This window comes from Belonocnema kinseyi, chromosome 4 (assembly GCF_010883055.1).
Source record: "Belonocnema kinseyi isolate 2016_QV_RU_SX_M_011 chromosome 4, B_treatae_v1, whole genome shotgun sequence".
Classification (NCBI taxonomy): Eukaryota; Metazoa; Arthropoda; class Insecta; order Hymenoptera; family Cynipidae; genus Belonocnema; species Belonocnema kinseyi.
Window position 1 is genome coordinate 123,347,489 of NC_046660.1, and position 18,583 is coordinate 123,366,071.

Sequence of the window (18,583 nt, forward strand, 5' to 3'; positions counted from 1 at the left end):
TAGAACCATTATATGACCGTTGCATCACTCTTAAAAGCACCCAAATCTCTCTGATGATCTCTTGAGACGGAATCATTCAAATAGAGCTTGTAGATAGCCTGAAACGGGCTAGGCTACTTTGCCTGTGAATATTCTAAAATTTTCCATCAGTAGGGAGGTTTTTAAAATTTGTATTGAATAGTTGCCCGAGAGTGCTAAGTGCTCGGGGAGTTATCGTTGTCAGCATCGCATGGTTTCTTGTAAAATGGATATTTCTGGCAATTTTCAATGAATTGATCTGAAAATTTCCAAAAATCTCCCCTCAATAGTAAGTAACAAATGTTCCACTGGAAGTTGTTTTAACTTTTTAGTTCTTTCGATACTTTTTATTGGTGAAACTAGAAAAACGGCGTTACCGATCTGTCAGTTTGCAATCCAATATTGATTAACAAGAGGCGATTTTAGTTTTTTTTCTTTAACCTATAGGCATTGCTACCGTATATCCCGTATTTCCGTCAAAGATTAAAACAGTTAGAATAATATTTTTCCAACTTATGATGATTTATTTCTTTAAAAGTAATTGAATTTGGTCACAAATATTTTTCAGTTTTTATGCTTATTATTAAAAATACTTTTCAGGCGGAAAATCTGAAAATAGAAAGAAGTTTCTTCTCATAATTCATCACAACCTTATATTAAACTAATTTAATCTTGTGACTAACGATTTCCGTCCAACGAGAAGTTTGTACAATAATGTCACCCGATCTCGAGCGCTGGGCGAGCTTCTCGATCGAGAGTCTTTTGGGCTTTTGATATGCGCTAGACAAATTTTGTATACCGGTAATAAGCGTTGAATTGAGAAAAATTAAAATTTTCAGATTTTAGCGTAAAAGTGAAGATTATTCTATTCTTTTGAATGCGCGACTTTTCCATCTGTGTAAAAAGTCATTATGAGAATAGGACATCTCCGACATTTATTAATTTCTATTTCCATAGTGACCGCTGCATAGTTTCCTATTCTCAAAGAGAGAATGTGTTTTCAATATATTTAATACTTTCTAATCGTACCGATAAGCATGTCTGACAGAGATGTCATGTATTCCGCGAACGTGTTCATATTTTCAGTTTATTTAATTCCTTCTAATAAGTTCACAAAATATGTATAATAAATTTTACAAAGTGGATTAATAGAAATAGGATTTGCAATTTTTCATTTCCGTTGGAAGATTTTTAGACCAAGGAAAAATCGCGTATTCATAGGAATACAAATTCTTAATTCTTTTGAATTCAACGTTTATTACCGGGATTGACATATTATAGGGACCTTGAAGTTGCCCATAAGATTTACATAGGAGAAATAGGGCTAAAACGAATAGGTCAACGAATGTATCTTTGGAATAGGGCCTCAAACCCCAGACGTGTGACAAAATATTTGGACCACCCCAGATCTTAAAATAACAAATTTAAAAAAAATCTTCAATGGCGAACAATTGAAAGCTCAATAATCGCTTATTTGTACAGTTTACAACGAATTTTTTCAAACTTCGCGAAAAGAAATTTTTAGTTTTATAAAATATGTCATAATTCGAATAATTTATAATTAAAAATAAAAGTCCATAATGACGTCCAATAAAATAATTAAATAGCTCTTTTTATTTTCATATTTTAGAACGAAATATTTTTGAACTTCGAAAAAAGAAAATGTATTTAGATCAGTAAAATATTTCCTTTCGCTTGTGTTTTTGTACAACACCCCCTATACCAAGCTAGGGTAGTTGATAGCTTGCAGCGCCACCTGTCAATATTGCAAGCACCCCTTAGTTCCAGGCACTTCCTGGCTCAGGCAGTCGTGACAAGAACGAGAGTTGCTTAGCACGTAAGTTCCGCGCTCGCGATAACAAGCTAATTAAAAAACTATTATTTTTCACGAAAAAGGGATTGTGGCTCGTAGTTCCGCTAGGTAGTGTCAAAAGAAAGGATAGACAAAAAAGAAAAAGTAACCTCGAGCCCACTTTCACTGTGTCCATTCATCTGGACTGATTAGTTTAAAGATATAATGAACCTGGTAGGTTAATACGTGTAATGTAACTATATATACACGTCTTACAATTTCTCGATCCCTCGGTAAGGACCGCTCTGCTGCTAATCCTGCATGGAATTTGTTTTCTTCATCTCATATATGCCAGTGATGTTAACAAGAATGCTGAAAGGTAAGCGTGTTGCAATGAATTGAAAAGTAGACCGTCTGCTTATGCCCGAGAAAGCACAGATGGGATCGATAATTACGAAAAACGTGTTCAGAGATGCCCTGCCAGCTGAACTCGCCAGATGACATCGAGTTGTTACAGCAAAAGAGCGAATAATCCTTTTAACTTTTTAGATAAATTAATGAAAAAATAAAAACGTTTCCTCCTCAAAGTTTCAGGTGAAAGGGTAACTTCCTCAAAATAGTTTCAGCAAAACCACTCGCAAAATAACATATAAACTCAACTTTTGTCTTTTGCATTGCAAAAGTAAACATACATCTGTGGCGGCTTTCTCTTGAAAATGATTTTTAAAATTTTTATTAATTCAATCTTACATAATCTAATCCATTTTTAAATTTTATTTTAAGTAATGAAAAGCAAAACCGAATTTGAGTCTATCCTTACGAAAACTGTAATTTTTTTAAGACTTTGGAACTTATACTTGCGCATACCTCGACGAGACGAAGCCCCTGCTTATGATTGAACATTTGAGAAAAAAACTATATAATGTTGCTGCATTTACAAATTTATTAAAGTATTCTGATTTATTTAAAGCGGAAAAATATCCTTATTTTACAAGTTATTCAAAATCAAATTGTTTAGGATTCTGTAATAAATGTTTTCTTTCTGCCAAAACTCTTGAAAAATAACGAAAAAATTGCACTTTTGTTCATTAAATGTTTATCAATATGGACTTTCATTAGGCGGGTTTCTCTCGAAATCAACTTATATTTGAAACTACTCTTTTGATACAAATAAAATGGAAGTGATTATTGATCAATTTATCCCTTTGGTAGATTTCGGTAAAAAAAGGTTCTTTTATGCCAAAAAACTATGCAAAAATTGCATGTTTGTTTATTAAATGTTTATTGATATACTTTTTTATAAGGCGGGCTTCTCTCAAAATCAAATTATATTCGAAAATACACTTTTATATATCTCTACAATGCAATGGGTCGGGTCAGTCTACACAAACACGATTTTTGGAACTTTCTTGAAACATAGTTCCTGGACGCATGGTAGTAATTTCTAGAAAACTTGAAATTATCATCCAGACTTCTTGCACATTACCTAAAATATGGCACTAAGCCATTTTTTTGTATGAGAAGCCAGCAGTGCAAACTCCACCTAAAATATATCGAAAATTGAGGGTTTATCTGAAAATTATTATTAAACGTTTTAAATGTGTTTAACCAATTAAAGATACAAATTCAAATGGTACAATTTTGAAAAATTTCTTATTAAAGGACTCGAAAAAGGTTAAAAAGTATTTTAAATTAATATATTGCCACTGATTACGGTCATAGCATTTGCCACAACGTTAGTCCTGAACGAGCTGGAAAAGGGATTTGAGTTATAGGAAATGCCGTAACCAAAGACAATGCGTCATAAACATATATTATTTTAGCTGATCAGCAGAGAAGTTAGAAAATGTTTTCTAAAAGAAAGAGAAGAAATATTGTGATTTATTAAATTGCGAGACACCAGTGATATTGGCGAATTTTGTTCTTCAAAATAGTGCGTCAGTATGATGTTTAAATATATTAAAATTATTCAATTTTCTTGAATTTATCTTAAGTTGGTTCATACGATGTGTACCTAGATTGTCCTACCTTTACCATAATTTTTTAAAGTTAATTTTCCTTTTTTCGAAACATGTAAGACCAACCTTAATCTTCCAAAAATGTTTTGTAAAAGATGGAAACTTTACGACAGTGCATTTTGAATAAGATTTGTACTTCAAAGACCAAAGGCATAGGCAGAAGCGGTTTAGCCTTTTTTCCTAGGTGGGGCAGGGCCATAAGCTTAAAATATTTAACATCACAATCTGTGCATAGTACAAGAGTATCACACTATGTAACATTTTTGCATAAATAATAAATTATAAGTAAAAAATGCACAATTAATAATAAAAAATAATAAATGATGAATATATTTACGATATTTATATTGCCAAAGATTTCAATCATTTTTAAAAGTTTCCAGAAACATTTAAAAGATTTTTAAAACATTTCCAATGAACTTAAAAGATTTCACAAAGATTTGAAATATTTCGTATATATTTCGAATCGACTAAAACTACTTCACAAAGATTTCAATGATATCATAAAGATTTTGTAAAGATTTTAATAATCTAATAAATATTAAAAAATATTTTAAATATATAGTCAAGATTTTAGAAAGATTTCACAAAAATGTAAAGGTTTCCCTAAATATTTCAAATATTTTTCAAAGATATCGGATCGATTTAAAAGTCCTCACAGAGACTTCAATTATTTTACAAAGATTTCTGTTAGATTTCAAAGATTGCGTACATATTTAAATGATTTACCAAAGGTTTCATAAAGTTTTCAAAGAATGAGCACAGATTTCAGATCGATCAGAAAGATTTCAATGATTTTCCAAAGATTTCTAATATTTCACAAAGGTTACTTTTTCTTTATTCATAATATGCCCCCTAAGGGTTTACATAACCTTCGTTTCTTACATGTCCATGAAATCAAGCAGATTGTGTAGACGAAAAATTTGTCAATTTTCAATATTTTTCATTAGCTGAGCAGGTAAGCCGAGAAACGGGAACTCGAACCAAACGCAAGAGTTCAATAAAAATGGTTGAAGATAGGCTGTCTCTCTAGTTGCTAAGTTTCTATCTCTAACAGGTAAAAAAATTTACCAACAGAATACTACCGATTTTCGGGTATGAGGTTGCATTTATAATTGCCAGGGGGCACTAGACTATATTTCCGATTTTCTTATAGATGTCGCGGCAATCATTTATGTGATCAGCCAAACCTACTGTTTCCCCTCAACCCTTAAAATTACTTATTTGAAATGAGGCTTTCAAAAATTGCCTCTAATACTTTGAAAGCCTTAAAACTTAAAAATTATAAGATATTTACGGGTGTGCAAAAATCTTGAAACTTAGTTTCAAGACGAGTGTGTTTTTTCGAGTTGTGTCAAGTGGATTTCGAGCTAGCCAGAACATTCGAGTATGCAAACCTTTCGAGGTACTCGAAAGTTTTAAGTTTTTTACAGCTCGGATCGAAGCTTTCAGGCTTTCTAACCGGATTTCTGATCATGAATTTGAGGAAAATATTCAAAAACTGAAAGGAGGGGAGGAGGGCCCAATCACAAATTAAAGTTTTAAAAATGGGAAAATTTGTCTCCGAGTAGCCCAAATTAATTAAAATTGAATAAACTGGTCCATTTAAATGGGGCTCATTAGCAGAAAGTGGGGAATGGAAAAGTATTTTACAGAGAATTTAACAATTTTTTTTGATAATTTTGAGTTCAATGAATGATTTCTGAACAATAGTAGCTTCTATTGATTTCGTTTCTTTCGTAAAAATTTTGTTTTACTTAAAGTTAATTTGTTTATGCAAAATAATAATAAGTTAGTAATAAGTTTTATCCACACTATATAGTCTTTTTCCTGGATTTTATTTGGTGTCGAAAATTAACTTGAAGTATAAAATAATTTTGAGGCAAAAAACGAAATCAATAGGGGTCTTGATTGTTTAAAAATAATTTTTTTAACCTCGAAATTAATTACATTAAAAATAATATCGTAGTGTGAAAAACATTTTTCATTAATGAAATGTGTCACCTGATGCTTTGAGCCTCACACTAAAAAATACGGACATCAAAATCAGATTTCAGTTATAATTGGCAGGACATTTCGTTTAAAGCCCAGGGCTATATACCACTTACCCCTACTATCCTAATAGCCCGAAACGTTCCCTGAGCGTGTAAAATGTCCGGGCTTGGGAACGTTTCAGTGAAATATTCTACGAACGTTCTACTCGGATCTGAGGGCATACTTCCGTTATTGTTATTTTTAACAAAAATGATTTCTTAAACTATAAAAGATAGCTAAAAATACACGGAAAAAATTGTGCTTGAGGAATTACTGAACTAGGTATGTTGTGGCGGATATGAGAAAAATTCGGTGAATGAAAAATAAGTATTCTGTGAATCATTTCGAACTGCTCTGTCATAATTATAGAACTGATAATCCTACATGTAAAATCTCTTAACAATATTGTCGATTTCGATTGTCATGATACTTGATTTTTATTGCTATATGCGTGTGACACGAGGCGTCAGTGGGTTAGACAGCAGTGGAAAATATTCACGATTGCTCGTTCTTTGATGGCTATACGCGTGCGACATGAAGCATCCGTAAGTCAAACAGTAATGGAACGTTACATTTGTTTTCTTGAAGATAATAATTCCAACGGAGCTGCCTTGATCTGCGCTTGCTTGAATTTTAGTGACGTTCATTGGCTACGGTGCGCGTCTGCATTTGATTTTAAAATACGTACGCGAACTAGAGCAAATGAGCGCCGCACAATTCAAGCATGCGCAAGTATTTTGGGATCACTGTTGGGAATAATAATCGAAATTCGAAGTCGGTAATACGAATCAACGATTCTCCTTCACCATCACCTTTCCACCCGTACCGCCGCAATACAGGCTGGGCAAGCTGAAAAAGAGTTAAAACTGTCGAAAAAGTGTGCGTTCGTCCTTGTGCAGGTCCTTAAAGTTGTGTTTTTTTTGTTGAAGATACAGAGTGAGTATTTTTAAAATTTTCGATAGGCGTGAAGACCCGATACATCTACATATGAAGCTGTTTTTGTGGCGAAGGTGAAGTGCAAGGAGTGAAATGGTACTTTTCAGCTTCGGTGTGAGGTTAGTATAACATTAGTATATTTTTTATTACAAGTTAATGTTTGAGTAATATAAACATTAACATTAAGTAATATTCCTTTGAAGCATGGAATTTGTTATAATTTTTATTATCAAAGTCCATTGCTGGTGTAAAATTCGATAACAATTTTTTGAGATGTTGAGGTTAGGAATTAATTTTAGAATACAAGAGCGAACTGCTGATCGCAGAATTATATCATTTTTGACTTTTATATGTAATCATCCGTATATCTACAAAAATCTATCAAATATTATTTTTTGCTATGAAAAGTTAATACGAAAAAAATACTCCGAGTTTCCCTTGCGGGCCGAAGGAACCGAATGGAGCATCTAAAAGTACCCGTTAAGACCCCATTGGGTCCCTATTCGGGTTCTTTTTAAAAAACTGAAAAAAAACAGCAAAATCAACTTTTAAATTGTTGAAATTCGGATTCTACGTTAAAATTTGCATTGGAAACTCATGGAGTATTCGCAATACTTTTTCTGGCAGCGTTAAAAACATTATAAAATAAAATACCTGTCATTTCCATGGGCCGAAGGAGCCTTCAAGTATATCTTCTTTTAGTAGCAGTTAATAAGCTTTCCGTCGGTAACTTTAAGAATTTTATCTGGATGCTAGCGCCACGCAGTGGAAAACTCAGACAACAACGCTGCGATGCAATTTAGAGAGAAGTTTATTTTTAAACTTCGCGCACAACATACTACTTAAGCTATTATGGATGCGCTTGAAGTCACCTTCAGCAGAAGTTAATGATATTTTTTTTACATTTTTAACGCTGCAAAAAAAGTATTGCGATTACTACGTGACTTTCTTATAGAAAATTTAACGTAGAATCCGAATTTGAACAGTTTAAAAGTTAATCTTGCTGTTTTTTGAATTTTTAAAAAAGGAACTGAGTTGAAAATGTAATATTTACCTCAAAATCTCAATAACTTGCTACCGCATTTTATATCAGCAATAAAATTTTATGACAAATTCCATGCTTCACAGGAATAATACTTAATGTTAATGTCTATATTGTATGCAAATAATAACTAAAACGTTAACTTATAACTAAAAATACACCAATGTTACACCAACTTTACTCAATAGCAGGAAAGTACCATGAAACTCCTTGAGCTTCACCTTCACCACAAAACAGCTGCATAAAATATATAGGCTTTCAATATTTTATATGCTTTTAAGTAATATACGATTTAAGGTTGTATGTAAAAAAATCAATCTCTGGTTGAATTTTTTGAAAAAAAGGGCTATATTTAAATAGAATAATTATTTAGATGCTAAATTAATTTCAAATTTTTTAAACATACCGATGCGGAGTGTCAAAGTTGACTACTTTAACATGTAGTTCATGAACAGGCGCTCCCTACATTTTAATTTATAGTAATTAAACGCTTTGGTTGAGAAATTAAAAAAATGGCGGTATTAGTGCTGTTTGAAAATAAATATTAAAAAAAATATATCAAGTTTTTCCACCATGTAGTTTCATAGATAGTTCAATGAAAAGCATTACAATTTTAGTCACTTTCAAACTGATAAACGTAACAGTATCGCATAGCAGCAACACTGTTCCCTCTCTTCAGCTTATCTGCTGCATCAAGCTATTCAAACGCACATTACACTTGATCAGCGATGCTTAGGTTTTAATTGCAACGTTGCACGATCTACAAGTCTGCTGCTGACATAATAGTGGTAACTATACGAATACACACATCCTACGAATTCTAAGCCAGTACTGCACTGAAATCTCCATCATGCGCGTCCCTTAAAGTTTTTCAATATAGTATGGCTTGACGGCGCGCGTCCCACGATACTCTACTATTTGTACGGGGATGGGATTTACATACAACCTTAAGAAATATGGGATAGAATTAATTATGCTAGTTGATTCACTGTAGTGACCAACGACACAACACTGCCATTTTCACTCAGATCTTGATCTCTCATAACATACAAATCACAATTTTTGATTCTCTCAGTTTTATGGATGTATCGAGTCTTCATACCTGTCGACAAGTTTGCCAAATACTCAATCTTTATTTTTTTTAACACAATTTTGAAAACCTCCAGCAACAGATACATACTTTAGGGATGTAAGTGTAGGGACCCTGTAGTAAGGGACGCGCCAATCTGGCAGCTGACTGCGTATTGCTCGAGCGAGAAAAAAGACACTTCCGTTTCAAATCAAAATACTATACCAAAATTTACTACAGCTTCGCGCTTCGGTATGCGAATAGTGCTTGTTGACATCCTGAAGTGGTTAGACAGTGCGATGAATTATTTGGAGTAGATTTACTTTTGGAAGATACTGATCAAAAACATGTGTAACAGTATATTAAGGATGACCATAATATAAATTATGAATATTTAGAATCATAAAGCTGTATTATGTATATATATTTTTAATATTCTATAGCAGTCATAGTTCATTGGTGTTTCTAATTAATTGAAAAATTCATTTCCTTACAACAGATACTTTTTATTAGGAATTTGATCATAATATTATATAAAATTGTTTTAATTTTAACATTAGGTGATCTTTCACAGGTGTTGGTAATTTATATACAGGAATTATTTATAAGTATTAGTCCGTAAGTAATCCTCTCATTTAATAGATTTTCAATATTAGTTTTCAATTAAAGAATCGACATAATCGTTAATTTCTTACGATACCTTCGTATTTTATAAATATTTACAAGATAATATAGTCGAAAAACTTTATTCTGTACCATATCAATTATATTGGCTAAGTGTTCTTCTAAAGCAATCCAATCATTATTAAAAAAAATAAAAGTTATAAATATAAAAAAAATAATTTCCTAATACCTAAGGCGTCGTTACTGAAACGGTAATACTTAACTCATGATACATTTTTCTAAATGAATTCTTGTTATAAAATTTCTAAACTTCAAACGTTTCTGTTAATATATTAATTATTGTATGTAATTAAGTACGTTACGATATCAAAATAATTATTACAGCTTTAGGAGCATTTTCCTGTGGCACTAACATTCGTATATTGTTTACTTCACATAATCACATAGCTACAGTTTTTTCCTTTTTGCATTTTTTCCTACTGCGTGAGTTACGCAGCGGGTTATTAATTTATTTATAGCACGAATTTCTATCGCTATTCCCTTTTATTTAATAACTTCTTGTACTGATCTTGTGCGTTCACGATGCGTACTTTAAATTGTTCAAATTTTCCTTTTTTACGTGTTTTTCAGGTGTATGGGTTCATAATGCTGTTTTTCTTTTTAATTAAATTTTTTTATTTCATTACCGTTACTGTTGCCTATTTTTTAAACTTTAAAACTATTAATGACTTTGATTTTCCCCAACCGATTGAATAGACGATTTAGGTATATTATTTATTGGCGTTTGAATACCTCGCGCCTTCTGCCGCTAGCTCCAACTTCCGTTCTATCTTCTCCCACCACATAGCTTTTGGCGCGTCCCTACTACAGGGTCCCTATGTACGAGCACATGAATTATCACCCAATGGTGATAATTTTTCAAGGAAGGAGTTTTATATTTCTAACAAAAAACACCAATTTTCAACAAAACACATAAATTTTCAAACAAATAATTCCATTTTTAACTAAAAAAGCTCAAGGTTTAATAAAGAATATCAAATTTTGAACAAAAATAGAATAATGTAGTTTTTAGTTTATAAAAGTTAATATTCAATTAAAAAATAAATTTTATACAGTTTTTAAGTTGTTTCAAACGTTTCGGTAAACAATGATGGCCTTCATCAGTGAGTTTTATTAGATCTGTGAAAAGTATACACTATCTTGTAGGTACGCAGTTTTACAATTGGAAGCATTATTTTTTGATCAATATCTTAGTTATAAACTAACAAAAAACGAAAATTACTTATCTTGAAATTCAAATTTTATTTAATTTTATTAAGAACTATTGACAAATCTTGCAGTAATCTTAAAACATTATTTTATTTTAAAGAAGTGCAATTGATGAGAAAACAACACCAAGGAAGTCAAAAAAGTTTGTCATCAATTTTTTATTTAATGAAACAATTTTCAATCGAAAAAGTTTTAAACAAATTATTTTTTCAGTGACGTATATGTAATTATATTGAATTTTTTATTACTTTATTCATTTTTGTTCACTCAAAATCAGACAGGTTCTATACATTAATTATCAGAATCTCTCAGCGATAATTTTTTTTATAGTAAATTATGCAAGACTTTTTTTCCCATATAAGATAACAAAAAATCGAATTTGGACATCTATGTTAAAAATAATGAAAAATACATTAATTTTTTACTCATTAAATTAATTCTCTACAAAAAAACGATTAGTTTTCAACCAACGATGATATAATTAAAATTTTCCTTAAAGACATTAATTTTTAACGAACAAAAAATGAAGCAAATAGTTGAATCCTCCATAAACAAGATAAGATTTTAACAAAGAAAAATTAATTTAATATAAATGTATAGAACCAGAAATAGGATAATTGCGTTTTAGTTAAAAGAATTAATATTTAACGACAATCAATTAAATTGTCAACGAATGAGTTGAAAATGATTAAAATAGATGAATTTGATAATACATAGTTGAACTTTCATACAAACAGATGAATTTTCAACCAAGAAAATTAATTTTATATAAAAAAGACGATGTTTAAAACAAATAATTGAATTTTCAACACAAAAATATCAATTTTTAATTCAAAATTTCAGTGTTTCACTAAAAGTGGAATAGTTAACTTTTGCAATTGAAGAATTTAATTTTTAATAAAAAAAAGGAATGTGCAACTTAATAGTTTTGTTCTTAATGACAAAGCAAAATTTTTAACCAAGAAGACTAATCTCCTACCAAAAAAAAATAAATTTTCTAAATATGTGCATTTTCAAACAAATGGTTGAATTTCCAACTAAAAAAGATCAATTTTTAATTCTAAATATTAATTCTTTACCAAAAATGGTATAAGCCAATTTTATCTTACATAAATTAATCTTTGACTAATTATAAAGGAATTTTCAAAAAAAAAAAAAATTGAACCCTCAATGAAGAAGATGAATTTTTAACCGCGAAGATTAATTTCCTACCTAAAAAAGACGGTTTAAAAAAAATTAAATTTTTATTTAAAAAATATCAATTTATTTGTTAATATCACCCTTCTATCGAAAATGTTATAATCGAATTTTCTCTTAAATAAATTAATTTTTCAGAAATAAAGGAAATTTTAACAAAATAATAAAATCCTCGAAAAAAGGACGAAATTTCAATTCAGAAGTTTATTTTTCTACCAACAATTTCGAAATTTTTAACTACATTCTGAATGTCCAAATACTGTATCAAAACAGAAGAATTTTTTTCCAAATAGGAATTTTTTTTCAAATAACTGATTCCTTAATAAAAAATATTAATTTTCAACCAAGAATATTACTTTTCTATCAAAAATTACGAATTTTCTACAAAATCTAGGAAGTTTTAAAAATATATATGATTTTTAACTTAAAAATATCATTTTTCAATCTAAAGTAATATAAGTAGATTTTATCATTATAGAAATTAATTTAAAAATATATATATAAATTTGAAGAAAATAATTGAATTTCCAATCAAAAAGGTTCGTTTTAAACCGAAACAGATGAAGCTTCAATTATGAACTTAATATTCAACTAAAAATAGGATAGTTCAGTTTTTAGTTAAAAAAATAATTTTCAATTTAAAGATGCATTTTGAAACACGAAGATTAATTTTATACTAAAAAAGACGAATTTTTTACCAAATCCAGAAATTTTTAAACAATTAGTTAGACCTTTAACTGAGAAAGATCCCGATTTAATTTAAAAAATTAATTTTCTACCAAAAATGTGATAGTTGAATTTTCTGTCGAAAAAATAATTTTCCACATAAAAAACAGTGTTATAAAAATTATTTCAAAGGAGAACGAATTCATTTAACATTAGGCCACTCCTGCACTTCAAGTCGCTAAATCGATGAGGAAGGGAATGATGTTTTTTTTTAGATTAAAATTTTAAGAAAACTGTATTTTCGTTATAAGAAAAGTTCTATGTTCAAAAGATTAATTTTTAACCAATAATATTAATGTTTTACAAAAGACGAATTTTCAACCAAGTACTTGATTTCTAAACTATAAGGGAACAGTTTAAAAAAACTTTTGGTTGAATATATTCAACAATTTAGTTGAATTTTTTTTCTGTCTTGATTGAAAATGGTTTATTGGTTAAAAAATCATCTCTTTGGGTAGAAACTTGATCATATATTCATCATTTTAGTTGAAAATTTAATTCTTTTGTGGAAAATTCTTTCTTTCTTTGGTTGAGAATTAATCTTTTTTGTTCAAAATTTCTCTAATTGTTTTAAGGTTAAACGACTTTTTAAAAATTCATTTTTTGGTTGAAGATTCATTATTTTAGATAAAAATCGAGCTCTGGTTAAAAATTAAAAAATCTTCTTAAAATGCATTTTTTGCCTTAATTAAGCTGTTATTGTTTTAAAATAATCATATTTTTTTGTTTTTGGTTAAAAATTTGTCTACTGATTTAAAAGTTTAACTATTTCGTTGAAATGTTATGTTTTTATATGAAAATGTAACTATTTGGTTTAAAATTCGTTAATTTTTTAAAACTGAAAATTAAACGTTTTCATTTTCAGTGTAAACGGTAAGAGACGGTAAGAGACTCAAATTTAAACTAAAAGAAGACAAGTTACTTTTTCACACAAAAAATTAATTAATTTTCGAAAAAAGCGAATTTAAAAAAATAGTACATTTTTTAACTAAAGAGATGAATTTTTAACTAAAACTATAAATTTTCAACTAGAAAGACGATTTTTTAAAAAATAAAGAATTGTCAGTTAGGAAATAAAAAAATTTGTCCCAATTCTTAAACTTTTAAGTCAAAAGACTAGTTTTCTGTATAACAGTTTTAACACATTTCCCCTCCATCTACCCCCATAAACCACATTTTTCACAACACCTTCTCTTACATTATTAAAAATAATAAATAATTTCATTAATTTCCCTGTAATTTGAGGTATAAGAATTACTAGTTTAATTTGAAAGAAAATATTTATTTTTTTCATAAACTTTGATGTGAAAAGTCCAGGGGACTGTAGGAGACTTAACTAAGCCCGAGATTCGACAATTGGCAGAAATTTGCCTTCAAAAATGTAATTTTTTCCCAACTTTGTAAGGATTTATCTACTCTTGTTATCATAATTCGTACAGTAAGCACATATCGCGTTATTCCTTACAAAGTAGTGTAATGATTTTGTATAAACCGGAATAAGGAAACAGTTATTACTAAAATTTTTATGAGGCCATTGATTATTATAATGCGCGTGCAAAAATGTTGCTAAATTGATTAATTAAAATCGTGGTTTGAAAATGCGAAGTTCATTACACAGGCCCAGAAAAAAAAGTTGCCTGCACGAGACAAGTGATTAGGCTACCCTTATGGATTTTGAGCCACTGAATCCAAATATGGACTCTGAATTTGTCCTACACGTCTCAGTTTTCCCATAGATGTAAGAAGTAGGGAAAAAAGCCTAGAGATTTTCTGGTCACATATGCCATACAAGAAATTTGTCTGCACGAGACAAGTGACTAGGCTACTCTTATGGATTTCGAGCCGCTGAATCCGAATATGGCGTCAGAATTTGTCCTACACGTCTCAGTTTTTCACTAGATGCAGAAAATATGAAAAAATCTTGGGGATTTTCTAGTCACACAGGTCATACGAAAAATTTGTCTGCAGGAGACAAGTGACTAGGCTACTCTAATGGATTTTGAGTCGCTCAATTCGAATATTGCCTCAGAATTTCTCCTACACGTCTCAGCTTTCCCCTAAGTACAGAAAATAGGGGAAACCCTTGGGGATTTTCTAGTCATACAGGCCATACAAAAATATTTGTCTGCACGAGACAAGTGACTAGGCTACTCTAATGGATTTTGAGCCGCTAAATACGGATATGGCTTTAGAATTTGTCCTACACGTCTCAATTCTCCCCTAGATGCACAAAATAGGGGAAAACCTTGGGGATTTTCTAGTCACACAGGCCATACAAAAAATTTGTCTCGACGAGACAAGTGATAGGCTGTCCTGATGGATTTTGAGCCTCTACAATGTACCCGTAAAGACCCCATTGGGTTCCCATTCGGTTCCTTTTTAAAAACACTCGAAAAAATAGCAAAATCAAATTTAAATTGTTTAAATTTGGATTCTACATTAAAATCCCCTATAGAAAGTCACGGAATAATCGCAATAGTTTTTTTTTGCAACGGTAAAAAGTTTAAAAAATATAAGAAGTATAATGCCTGTTGACTGATACTTACAGGCGATGCGTTTGAAGTGTAGCAGTCAACAGGCGTTATACGTCTTATATAATTTTAAACTTTTTACCGTTGCTAACAAAAACTATTGCGATTACTTCGTGACTTTCTGTAGGGAATTTTAACGTAGAATCCGAATTTAAACAATTTAAAGGTTGATTCTGCTGTTTTTCCGATTTTTTAAAAAAGGAACCGAAAGGGGACCCAATGGGGTCTTTACGGGTACTTTGTAGAGGCTCTATTCGGGTCCTTCGGTCCGCCAGCGAAGTCAGTATAACATACACAAAACCTTCAATTTGCCTAGATTTATCCTAGCTAGGGGAAACAGTAAGCGCACTAGGGTATTTTTGTGGATAAATTTGGTCTTTACGAGTCCCAACACATAAGAATATGACACCTATACGTTTATTCTTCCGTATGCTGGCATTATCAAAATAATATCCATAATATCCCTAGTTTTCCCCCTATTTCCTGCATCTAGGGGAAAACTGCGACGTTTAGGAGAAATTCTGAGGCCAGATTTGGATTTAGCAGTTCAAAATCCATAAGATTGACCCAGTCGCTTCTCTCGTGCTGACAAATTTTTTTATTGTCTGTGTGACTAGCAAATCTCTAGGCTTTTCCCTACTTTTTGCATCTAGGTGCAACTTGGAGGTGAGAACAATTATTATTATTATTATTATTATTATTATTATTTTATTAAAATTTTGCTCGGGTAGACTTGGTTATACATCATAGCAACTGGCTAAGTAAAGTGACTGATGAGATTAGAATGTTATAAGTTATTACAAATAATTGAATACGATGCTTGAAACCTGCTGCGATAATGTTGTAGGTATACAATTTCGAGCGGCCACGAGCGTTCGAGGTGACAACAGGCACACCTGGATGCTTTCTTAGAGCTACCATCTGCCACTCCACGGGTTTTTAGTCGCTCGCTTCCTAATGATCAAGAAAGTTTCTTACAATGCGACAGGTGTTTAATAAAACCGCCTTCTGAGCTGCTGCCAATAAATTACTGACACTTAAATGTTCAAGACATTCAGTGCATCTTGCGTGCACATTGCCTGTAGCCGAAATCAAAATGAGATGAATAGATGCATGATTCACATTCCTCCATATGGTCTTTACTTCATGCCTTAACTCGCTATACTTTTGGATCTTGGTTGTATAGGTTGACTGCAAATTTCAGTTAAGCGGACAAGCAATGTCGATGATGTAGACTCTTCCAACTTTTTTCTCACATCACGATGTCAGGTCGATTGGCCCGGATGTAATGATCCGTTTGGATGTTAACATATCAATATAAGATGTAATCTTCGCTTTCTAAAACGGACATTGGGCCTTATAGAAGGTCCTTCAATCTTTTAAGATTCCTAGGTTCAGGGCAAGTTGTTGATGTATAATGCCCGTTAAATCATTATGTCTGTGCGTATATTCCCTCTGAGCCATTACGCGACAGCCATCAATAATGTGCTCGAAGGATTTGCTGGTTCCCCCACATAGTCGGCACCGGTCAACCACCTCTTGATGTAACATGTTCTTGCGATAATTCCTGGTGCTGACAACCTTGTCCTGTAATGCAATGACGAATCCTTCTGTCTCTGAATACAGAACACTCTTTCTTAGCTAAATATTGGATGCCTCACTATCCACTTCATTTTGATCTAACTTGTTGGGGTGCTCGCCATGGAGGACAAATTTAAGGGCGTGTATGCAAGATCCGCTTGACAGATGGTACTGTAAAACGCAACATTTCCTTTGCTGTTAAAATAGTCTCACAACTGTATACCTTGTGACTCACGCAGTTTTTTGACATCTACAACGCCCCTACCCCCTAAATGTCATGGTAGAATTACCCTTTCAATCGCTGAATCGTCACTTCTACGAGAAAAATTTTGTTTAACTTTTCAAGGTCGTTGTTAGACCATTTTATGAGCCCAAAGGAGTACGTGAGGACGGGAATGGCATATGTTTGATCGCCCTAATTTTGTTTGCCGCGTTGAGAAAACTCTTCATAATTAATCTGAGTCTCGTAGTGAAGGCAGTCGTTAGGTTTGTCTTAACAGTAGATTTGGTAAATTTTTAAGACTTTAAGCAAATAGTCATGCGGCATGAAAGTAAACGCTTGCTTGTAGTCAATGTATGCCAATGGGTAAGTTCCTTTGATGCTTACGAGCTTGAGTCATGGCTACAGCGTCTATAGTGACTAGATCTTTACAGCCTCGTGGGTTTTTACAACATCCTTTTTGTTTTTCTGTAAGAATGTCATTCTCATCGCAATGAGAATATACCTTATCTGCAATGATAGCCGTAAGAGATTTATACATTTTTGGAAGACTGGAAATCGGTCGAAAGTCAGATGGATTTTGAGCGTCTGGTTTTTTTGGTATCATATACGCAGTACGTTGGAGCATAAAACCTGGCATAAGATCTGGGTATTCAATGACCTTCTGAAAACACCTTGACGACGCAAGATGCACACTCGTCAGGTACTTGTACCAGAAGTTGTGTACCATGTTCGGACCTGGAGCTTTCCAATTACTTGCGCTTTTCAAGACCGCTTAAACAACCAAAGCTGTGATGTTTCTCAGATGAATTTCAGGGCTATTTCTTGCCCTTGCTTCCTCCAGTTTAAACCACGCAGTGTCCAAATTGCATCTCTTCATTTTTCTCCAAACACCCGACCAGTAGTTAGTCATATCTTCCAATAGAGAGACTTCGGTGCCTTGGTGGTTATTTGGCTTTACGCTGAGTTCACGATAGAGCCTTCTTTCATCTGTCTGAAAGTTTTGATTTTGTTGCTTTCGTGCGTTACTTTCCTTGTACCGACGCAGTCTGGCAGTAAGAACATCAAGTCTCTGTCGTTGAGAGTCTAAAATTTCATCTAATATTGCTGGTGTTAATCTCTCAATGTGACGAGGGTGGATGATTTTAGTAACATGGTTCATCAGCTTTCTGGTTCAATTTTTTTTTATATTGAGTTAATCGGCTCAATTTGCAACTCACTTTGCTGACATCCATATACAACCTGATCTTCCATGATGGATCTCGATCCCTTGCTGGGACGTTTTTTTGGCCAAAGTCGGTTTTATTTTTCAACATACTCTCCTTTTAGGTCGATACAGCGAGTCCAACGATTTTCTAACTTTTTGATACCGTCCGAAAAGTACTCGATCGGAAGGTCTCCAAAATAAGCTGAGGAACCAATTTGAAACCGATTTCATGCAATTTTGCTTGTGCAACTAAGCATGAATGAACAGGCGCATTGTGGTGATGATAAAGCGGTTTTTTCTTCTTCAAATGCGGTCGTTT

The 18,583-nt window shown here is 32.0% G+C and overlaps 1 protein-coding gene across 1 annotated transcript in view; it reads left to right on the top strand.

Moving 5' to 3' along the window:
- The first annotated feature begins 1,846 nt into the window (after nucleotides 1-1,846).
- LOC117171857 overlaps nucleotides 1,847-18,583 on the top strand; it is a 600,209-nt gene continuing 583,472 nt past the window's right edge. The window contains exon 1 of the mRNA XM_033359492.1: nucleotides 1,847-2,189. The gene's annotated coding sequence lies outside the window, so the exon portion shown is untranslated. The remainder of the gene's footprint in view (nucleotides 2,190-18,583) is intronic.